At 34.1% G+C, this 8119-nt stretch overlaps 1 long non-coding RNA gene across 1 annotated transcript; it reads right to left on the reverse strand.

Annotated features, from left to right (window-relative positions):
* Positions 1-2813: 2813 nt before the first annotated feature.
* On the reverse strand, positions 2814-4231 carry LOC110898807. Its single transcript, XR_002569643.2, has 3 exons — positions 3965-4231; positions 3283-3456; positions 2814-3105 (listed from the first exon to the last, which is right to left on the reverse strand). It is a non-coding gene; the product is annotated as an uncharacterized LOC110898807 (long non-coding RNA).
* Positions 4232-8119: the final 3888 nt, after the last annotated feature.

Consider the following 8119-nt stretch of genomic DNA (forward strand, 5'->3'; position numbering starts at 1 on the left):
ATTACCTTTTTTTGTCCTATTCATTAATTACTTTTTATTACTTTTTTTTTAAACATAATTTCTTTATTAAAAACATTTTTAAATTCAGATTTTTTTTAAAAGATTTTTATACTTTTTACAATTTAAGTTTTACGTTAAACTTTTTACGTTTTTTTGACACGCCGTTTTTTAACGCACCGTTTTTTTTACGCGCCGTTTTTCAAGCGTAATGCGCCGTTTTAACACTGTTTTTTAACGCCGTTTTTTAACGCGACGTTTTTAACGCCATTTTTTACGCGCCGTTTTTCACGCGCCGTTTTTTTTAATGCGTCGTTTTTCTCAATCGTCGTTTTTTTAACACGCCGTTTCTAACGCGCCGTTTTTACGCGCCGTTTTTTTTAGGCGTCGTTTTTCTCAATCGGCGTTTTTTTAACACGCCGTTTCTAATGCGCCGTTTTTAACGCGCCGTTCTCAATCGGCATTTTTAACGCGCCGTTTTTTAACGCGCCGTTCTCAATCGGCGTTTTTAACGCGCCGTTTTTAACGCACCGATTTTTTAACACGCCGTTTTTTAACGCGCCGTTCTCAATCGGCGTTTTTAACGTGCCGTTTTTAACACACCGATTTTTTAACGCGCCGTTTTTTAGCGTCGTTTTTTAACGCGCCGTTTTTTAACGCCGTTTTTTACGCGCCATTTTTCACGTGCCGTTTTTCACGCGCCGTTTTTACGCGCCGTTTTTTAAAGGCGTCGTTTTTCTCAATCGGCGTTTTTTTAACGCGCTGTTTTTAACGCCGTTTTTTACGCGCCGTTTTTTTAAGTCGTCGTTTTTCTCAGTCGGCGTTTTTTTAACGCGCGGTTTTTTACACGTTTTTTACGCGCCGTTTTTTCCACGTTTTTTAACGCGCCAAATTTTTTACACATTTTTTACACGCCGTTTTAACGCGCCGTTTTTGCGAAAATTTTTAACGCGCCGTTTTTTTACGCGTTTTTACGCGCCGTTTTTTCAAGCGTCGTTTTTTTAAAACGCGCCGTTTCTCCACGTTTTTTAATGCGTCGTTTTTTACACGCCGTTTTAAACGCGCCGGTTTTTTCACTTTTTTTAACGCGCCCCTTTTGTACACTTTTACGTTTTGCGTTAAAAATTTAAACTTTTTATGTTCTACGTAAAAGTTTTTACGTTTTACGTTAAACTTTTTACGTTTTACGTAAACTTTTTACGTTTTACGTAAAACTTTTTACGTTTTACGTTTTACGTAAAACTTTTTACGTTTTACGTAAAACTTTTTACGTTTTACGTAAAACTTTTTACGTTTTACATTAAAAATTTAAACTTTTTACGTTTTACGTTAAAATTTTCACGTTTTACGTTAAACTTTTTACGTTTTACGAAAAACTTACGAAAAAGTTTACGTAAAACTTACGAAAAAAACTTACGAAAAACTTTACGTAAAACTTACGAAAAACTTTTTACGTTTTACGTAAAACTTACGAAAAAATTTACGTAACACTTTTTACGCTTCACGTTTTTACGTTTTACGATAAAAAGTTTACGGTTTACGTTAACAAGTTTACGGTTTATTTTTTTTTACAAAAACGTTTTTACGCAAAACGAACGCAACAGAAAATCGCCGTTTTTTTACGTTTTAACGCGCCGTTTTTTTTACGTTTCACGTTAAAATTTTTACGTTTTAACGCGCCGTTTTTTTACGTTTTACGTCAAAAAGTTTACGTTTTACGATAAAAAAGTTTACGTTTTAACGCGCCGGTTTTGTTACGTTTCACGCGCCGGTTTTTTACGTTAACGTTTTTTACGATTTACGTGCCGGTTTTTTACCTCAACGTTTTTAACGTTTTTACGTTTTACGCGCCGGTTTTTTATGTTTTATTTGTTTACGTTTTACGTTTTACGTAAACTTTTTACGTTTTATGTTTTACTTTTTACGTTTTACGTAACACTCTTTACGTTTTTACGTTTTACGTAACACTTTTTACATTTTACGTTTTACGATTTACGTAAAACTTTTTACTGTTGCGTAAACCTTTTAACGTTTTACGTAAAACTTTTTACATTTTACGTTTAACGTTTTTACGTTAAAAAGTTTACATTTTACGTTAAAAAAGTTTACGGTATACCTTTTTTTTTACAAAACATTTTTCACGCCGTTTTTGCGACCGGGTTTTTAAGTGCCATTTTCTATGGCCGATTTTACGCACCGTTTTTTGTCGCGCCGTTTTTTACTTCACGATTTTACAAGTCGTTTTTACGCCTCATTTTTTACGTCCCGTTTTTACGTCCCGTTTTTATGTCCCGTTTTTACGCGCCGTTTATACGACCCATTTTACACGCCGTTTTTTTACGCCCCGTTTTTTCACGCCATTTTTGCGCACGGGTTTTTACGTACGGTTTTTTATTCCCGGTTTTACGCACCGTTTTTTAGCGTTCCGTTTTTATGTCCCGTTTTTAACGCGCCAATTTTTTCACTTTTTACTTTTTACATTTTACGTTTTACGTAAAACTTTTTACGTTTTACGTTTTACGTAAAACTTTTTACGTTTTACGTAACACTTTTTACGTTTTACGTAACACTTTTTACGTTTTACGGCTTATGTTAAACTTTTTACGTGTTACGTTAAAAAGTTTACGGTTTACGTTTTACGTTAAAAAGTTTACGGTTTACATTAAAAAGTTTACGGTTTTACGTTAAACTTTTTAAGTTTTACGTTTTATGTCAGACTATTTACGTTTTACGTTTTGTGTTAAACTTTTTACATTTTTACGTTTTACGTTAAACATTAAACGGATTTTTACAAAAAACGGGCAGAGTTTCCTCTATTTTTGGACGATCCCGACAATACAAGTTATCGTTATAGTTTTCAAAATTCAATACACAATAAACGAAACAACATAATCATATGATTCTACGTTTACAATTAATAAATACAAGTTAACCCGCTAACCCGAACCCGAAGCAACAAATTATAAATACAAGTTAACCCGCTGACCCGAACCCGAAGCAAGACTGAACCGTGACTGAAACGGCTGACCAGCTTTGACCGAGTGCACCCGACAGTTGACCGAGTTGTCTGTTTGATCGAGCTAACCCGTGCCGTGAAACCCGAACCAACTGAAATAACAAAAACAACCGGACTTGAATCGACACTTAACCGATATAATACTTGAAACCCGACTAACCTGAACTGAACCGAACTGAACACCTTCTGAAACATCACGTGACAATCCCGAAGAAGAAACGAAAAATAAATGGATCTGAGAAAGAAAGAGGATAAAAACTCAGGCTTACCGGGAAGGAAACCATCGCCAGGCTCCACTGCCGTCAAAACCCACCACCACAGTCGCCGTCAAAACCCACCACCACCGTCGCTGTCAAACCCACCACCACCGGAAGAACCCCCCCCCCCCCCCCAAGAAAAACAAATCGAACCTTTTGACCCCCACACCGCCAATACACCACCACCTGCAACATAGACCACATATTCATCATAGACATCTCCATAGACACCACTCACACACACCAACCACCCTTCACTTGAACCCACCGACGCCCCCAACCCACCTCTCTCATACACACAACCGTCATTCATCGGAAAGAAAAAAATGAAAAAAATATGAGAAAGATAACATCGGATACATGTAATGTTCTACAATAAATGATTTTTAAAAGAAGGAGCTCACATTCCCCACTTATAAATTTCATTCAGCAGCAAAATGATTTTTAGAAATGAGGTTTAGTAGCATCTGACTTCACCCAAATAAATTATGAATTTAAGATGTAAAATGTTATATGAGTTTTCTAGATATCTACAACCTACTTGTTCCAAATCACTTTCAATTTATGTGTTCTCCACCAGAATATGAATTGGATTTGGTTGATGAACATTGAAAAGGGGTTTGAAGAATTTTAATATTTTTAACCAGAAAAAAGAAATAGATGAACAAAGTAGAAAAAAAAAAGATGAACCTACAATCTTTCTCTTCATTGAATATGGGTCTTCATCGAATGATTCGAATCCGGGTCTTTATTGCATCCAAAGCATTAGCGGATCCAGATCTTCAAACAGAACACTCTTCATGAGGTGGTTAATCGATTTGGCACTTCATTGTAAAACATGCAACCAAGATCGATCTAGAGCTTCTTTGTCAAAGTTCTGATTTTTGTTTTTGTTTTGAACAAGAAGAAAGAAAGAGATGATAGAGGGAAGATAAGCTTGAGAGAGAATTGTGACAAGAAAGAAGAGAGATGAGAGATAAAATATATATAAAAAGTCTGATGATTTAAATGAAGAGAGAGAGAAATAGATTTGACATTTGTGGTAAAGGACTAAAACACCCTTTTGGTTGTTATAATCTGATTGGTTGAGAGTGGTTCTCATGGTTCTTACAACTGGGGTGGTTTTCATTTTAGCGGCTCCCTATATATATATATATATATATATATATATATATATATATAGGGTAAGGTTCATGCGGGAACCACCTTTATTGCGAGAACCGCGAGAACCAATGTGAACACAAGCTAAAATAGCTAAAAAAACCTAAAAAAACCTAAAAAAACCCTAAAAAAAACCTAACCCCCACCCCCACCCCCCAAAAACCTAAACCCCCCCCCCCCCAAAAAAAACCTAACCCCCCCCCCCAAAAAAAACCTAATCCCCCCCCAAGCTAAATGCTAAAACCTAAAACCCTCAAAAAACCTAAAAAAAACCTAACCCCCCACCCCCCCCCCCCAAAAACCTAAACCCCCCTCCCCCACCCCCCAAAAACCTAAACCCCCCCACCCCCCACCCCAAGCTAAAATGCTAAAAACTAAACCCCCAAAAAACCTAAAAAATCTAAAAAAATAAAAAAAAAATCTAATTTTTTATTTTATTTTTTTACTATTTTTTATGTTCAAATCGCTACTTTTAGTAGCCAAAAAAATTTTTTTTTTTAAAAAAAAATTAAAAAAAAAAAATTTTTTTTTGGATGCTAAAAGTAGCTATTTTTATATAAAAAATAGTAAAAAAATAAAAAAAAAATTTTGGGTGTTTTTTAGATTTTTTTAGGTATTACTGTTTGTGTTCACACTGGTTCTCGCGGTTCTCGCAATAAAGGGTGGTTCCTAACGGATCTTTGTCCTATATATATATGGGAAAAGATCAAATAGGAAGTTAATTTTCGCTAGGAAGGATAGGAAGCCATAGGATTATGACATGTGTCAAATTTTAAAATAAAGAGAAAGGGTATTTTAGTCAATCCAACTCCTTCTTCTTCCTTTTTCAAAACCCAGTAACTTCAAAACCCACCATTTTCAAAACCCACAATCTTCAACTATTTCTTCACTTTCTATCTCAATAATCACTACATTATAGTGCGATTTTCATCACCAATCAATGATTCAAAACCCGATCAACGTGTTCTTCAGCTTTTTTGAAGAAAACCCAGTTTAATTTCATAAAAAAATCTCGTTTTTTCCGGTGATTTTGGAGATAATCACTCGATGCGTTCGATTCGAACGTTGATAAGTGTTTTTATCATTCAAATTTCGTCAATTGATGAAGAAATCGGCTTCGATCCATGTAAGAAATTCTTTAATTTCATTTTCACGATCTGGGTTTTTTAATTTAGTCATTGCGTTTTACGATCTTTGCGGGGGTCCGGGGGCGGCAGCCCCTGGTAGCGGGGTCCCAGGGGCGGCAGTCCCTGGCGGGGTCCAATGTCCAAGGTGAGATTCACAGTGACAAACAGTTTTATGTGTCCATTGCGTTTTAGAAATAAGAGAGTTTTATGTGGTTTCTGGCTATTGCGTTTTAGAAAAAAAAACACATTTTTAAGTGTTTTTAGTCATTGCGTTTTAGGTAAAACACATTTTTTAGGTGTTTTCAGTCCATTGCGTTTTAGAATGAGTCATTTTTAAGTGTTTTCTAGCCATTGCGTTTTACATATAAGACATTTCTTTGTGTTTTTGTGCATTGCGTTTTAGGTAAAACACTTTTTTATGTGTTTTCAGTCCATTGCGTTTTAGAAAACAGACATTTTAAGTGTTTTCTGGCCATTGCGTTTTACAAATAAGACATTTCTTTGTGTTTTTAGTGCATTGCGTTTTAGGTAAAACACATTTTTATGTGTTTTCTGGCCATTGCATTTTACAAATAAGACATTTCTGTGTGTTTTCTGGCCATTGCGTTTTACAAATAAGTCATTTCTTTGTGTTTTTAATGCATTGCGTTTTAGAAAAATGTCATTTTTTAGGTTTTTTTTCATTGCGTTTTACGTAACTGGTGGTTTTTCTATTGCGTTTTACGCAACTGGGTTTTAATTTTTTTTAAATATAGCAATAGTATACTCATTTTAAAGATAAAAAAACGCTCGTTTTTTGGTGCAATTTTTATAAAAAAAATAATGTCGTATGAAAGAGTTATTAACGTTTAAAAAATGGGGGGGGGGAATTGGAGGAGAGAGAAACTATTGGCTTGGATTGACTATAATGCCCTTGAACAAACTCACGCGCCTCTTTTCTTTCTTTCAATTTCCCTGATTTAATCTTAGCCCTTGATTAACTTAATAGATGGTCAAGATCACTTCCTAGCCAAATAAACTTCCTATTGTATCTCCACCCTATATATATATATATAGGGGAAAGATAAATCGAAAACCCATGTGAGTTGAGAAAACCCAAATAAACCCTCTGTAACATTTTTATTTTTTTTTCTAAAAAAATAGGGAATGTAATATAAATGTACACGAACCTATTTATGGAAAAAAACGCTTACTAGTTTTTTTAAATGTTGAAAATTTGTATGTTACATTTTTTTGGACATATATATTATGTAACCTGAAATTTGTAACATTTTTTTAAAAAAAACTACTCAGTGTTTTTTGTATTTTTTTTTAAAATGTTCAAATATATGTATATTACATTTCCTATTTTTTTAGAAAGCTTTCTTGAGTTTACATGGGTTTTTACAAAGGTTTCTTGAGTTTACACAACTCAATATATATATATATATATATATATATATAGGGAGGGGCTCATGCGAGAACCACCTTTATTGTGAGAACCTTGAAAACCAATGTGAACACAACCTAAAATAGCTAAAAAAAAACCTAACCCCCACCCCCCTCCCTCCCAAAAAACCTAAACCACCCCACCCCCCACCCCCCCCCCAAAAAAAACCTAACCCCCCCCCCCCAAAAAAAAAAAAAAAAAACCTAACCCACCCCCCCAAGCTAAATGCTAAAAAAACCTAAAAAAACCTAACCCCACCCCCCCCCCAAAAAAAAAAAAACCTAAACCCGCCTCCCACACCCCCTAAAAACCTAAACCCCTCCCCCAAGCTAAAATGCTAAAAACTAAACCCCCCAAAAAACCTAAAAAAATCTAAAAAAAATCTAAAAAAATAAAAAAAAATCTAAAATTTTTTTTGAATTTTTTTATATTTTTATGTTAAAATCGCTACTTTTAGAAGTAAAAAAAAATTAATTTTTTTTGCTCCGAAAAGTAGCGATTTTTTTATAAAAAATATTAAAAAATTCAAAAAAAAAAAATTTGTGTGATTTTTAGCTATTTTTAGGCATTTTTTGTGTGTTCACATTGGTTCTCGCGGTTCTCACAATAAGAGGTGGTTCTCGCATGATCTTCTCCCTATATGTATATATATATATATATATATATATATATATATAGGGCAAGGATAAATCGAAAAACCATCTCAGTTAAGAAAACTCAGAAAACTGTATATTGGCCATTGATTTGATTAGATATATGGTTGTCAATATTTTGGAGAATATTGATTTAATTATTTGTACATGAAATATCAAAAAGGTACTGTAAGGGTATTTTTGGAAAGGGGGTGTAAAGTTTTAAATGTACTTTCCCAGCAGTGTCATAATTTTTTAAATGTACTTTCCAATCAGTGTTATAATTTTCTAGAAACTAAAATGTACTTTCATTTCATTTTTTTATATTTTCTCTCTGATGTTACGTTGTGTTACATAATTTGTAGGTCTAATGTACTTTGTAAAACATGAAGGAAAATGGGTCAAAGGTAAGTTACACATAAAATATAAAATCTTTGAAATCAATCCAGGAGTACAAACAAACATTGTGGAAGTTACAACAACAAAAATCATAAATCATG

This window comes from Helianthus annuus, chromosome 13, assembly GCF_002127325.2.
Source record: "Helianthus annuus cultivar XRQ/B chromosome 13, HanXRQr2.0-SUNRISE, whole genome shotgun sequence".
Taxonomy (NCBI): domain Eukaryota; kingdom Viridiplantae; phylum Streptophyta; class Magnoliopsida; order Asterales; family Asteraceae; genus Helianthus; species Helianthus annuus.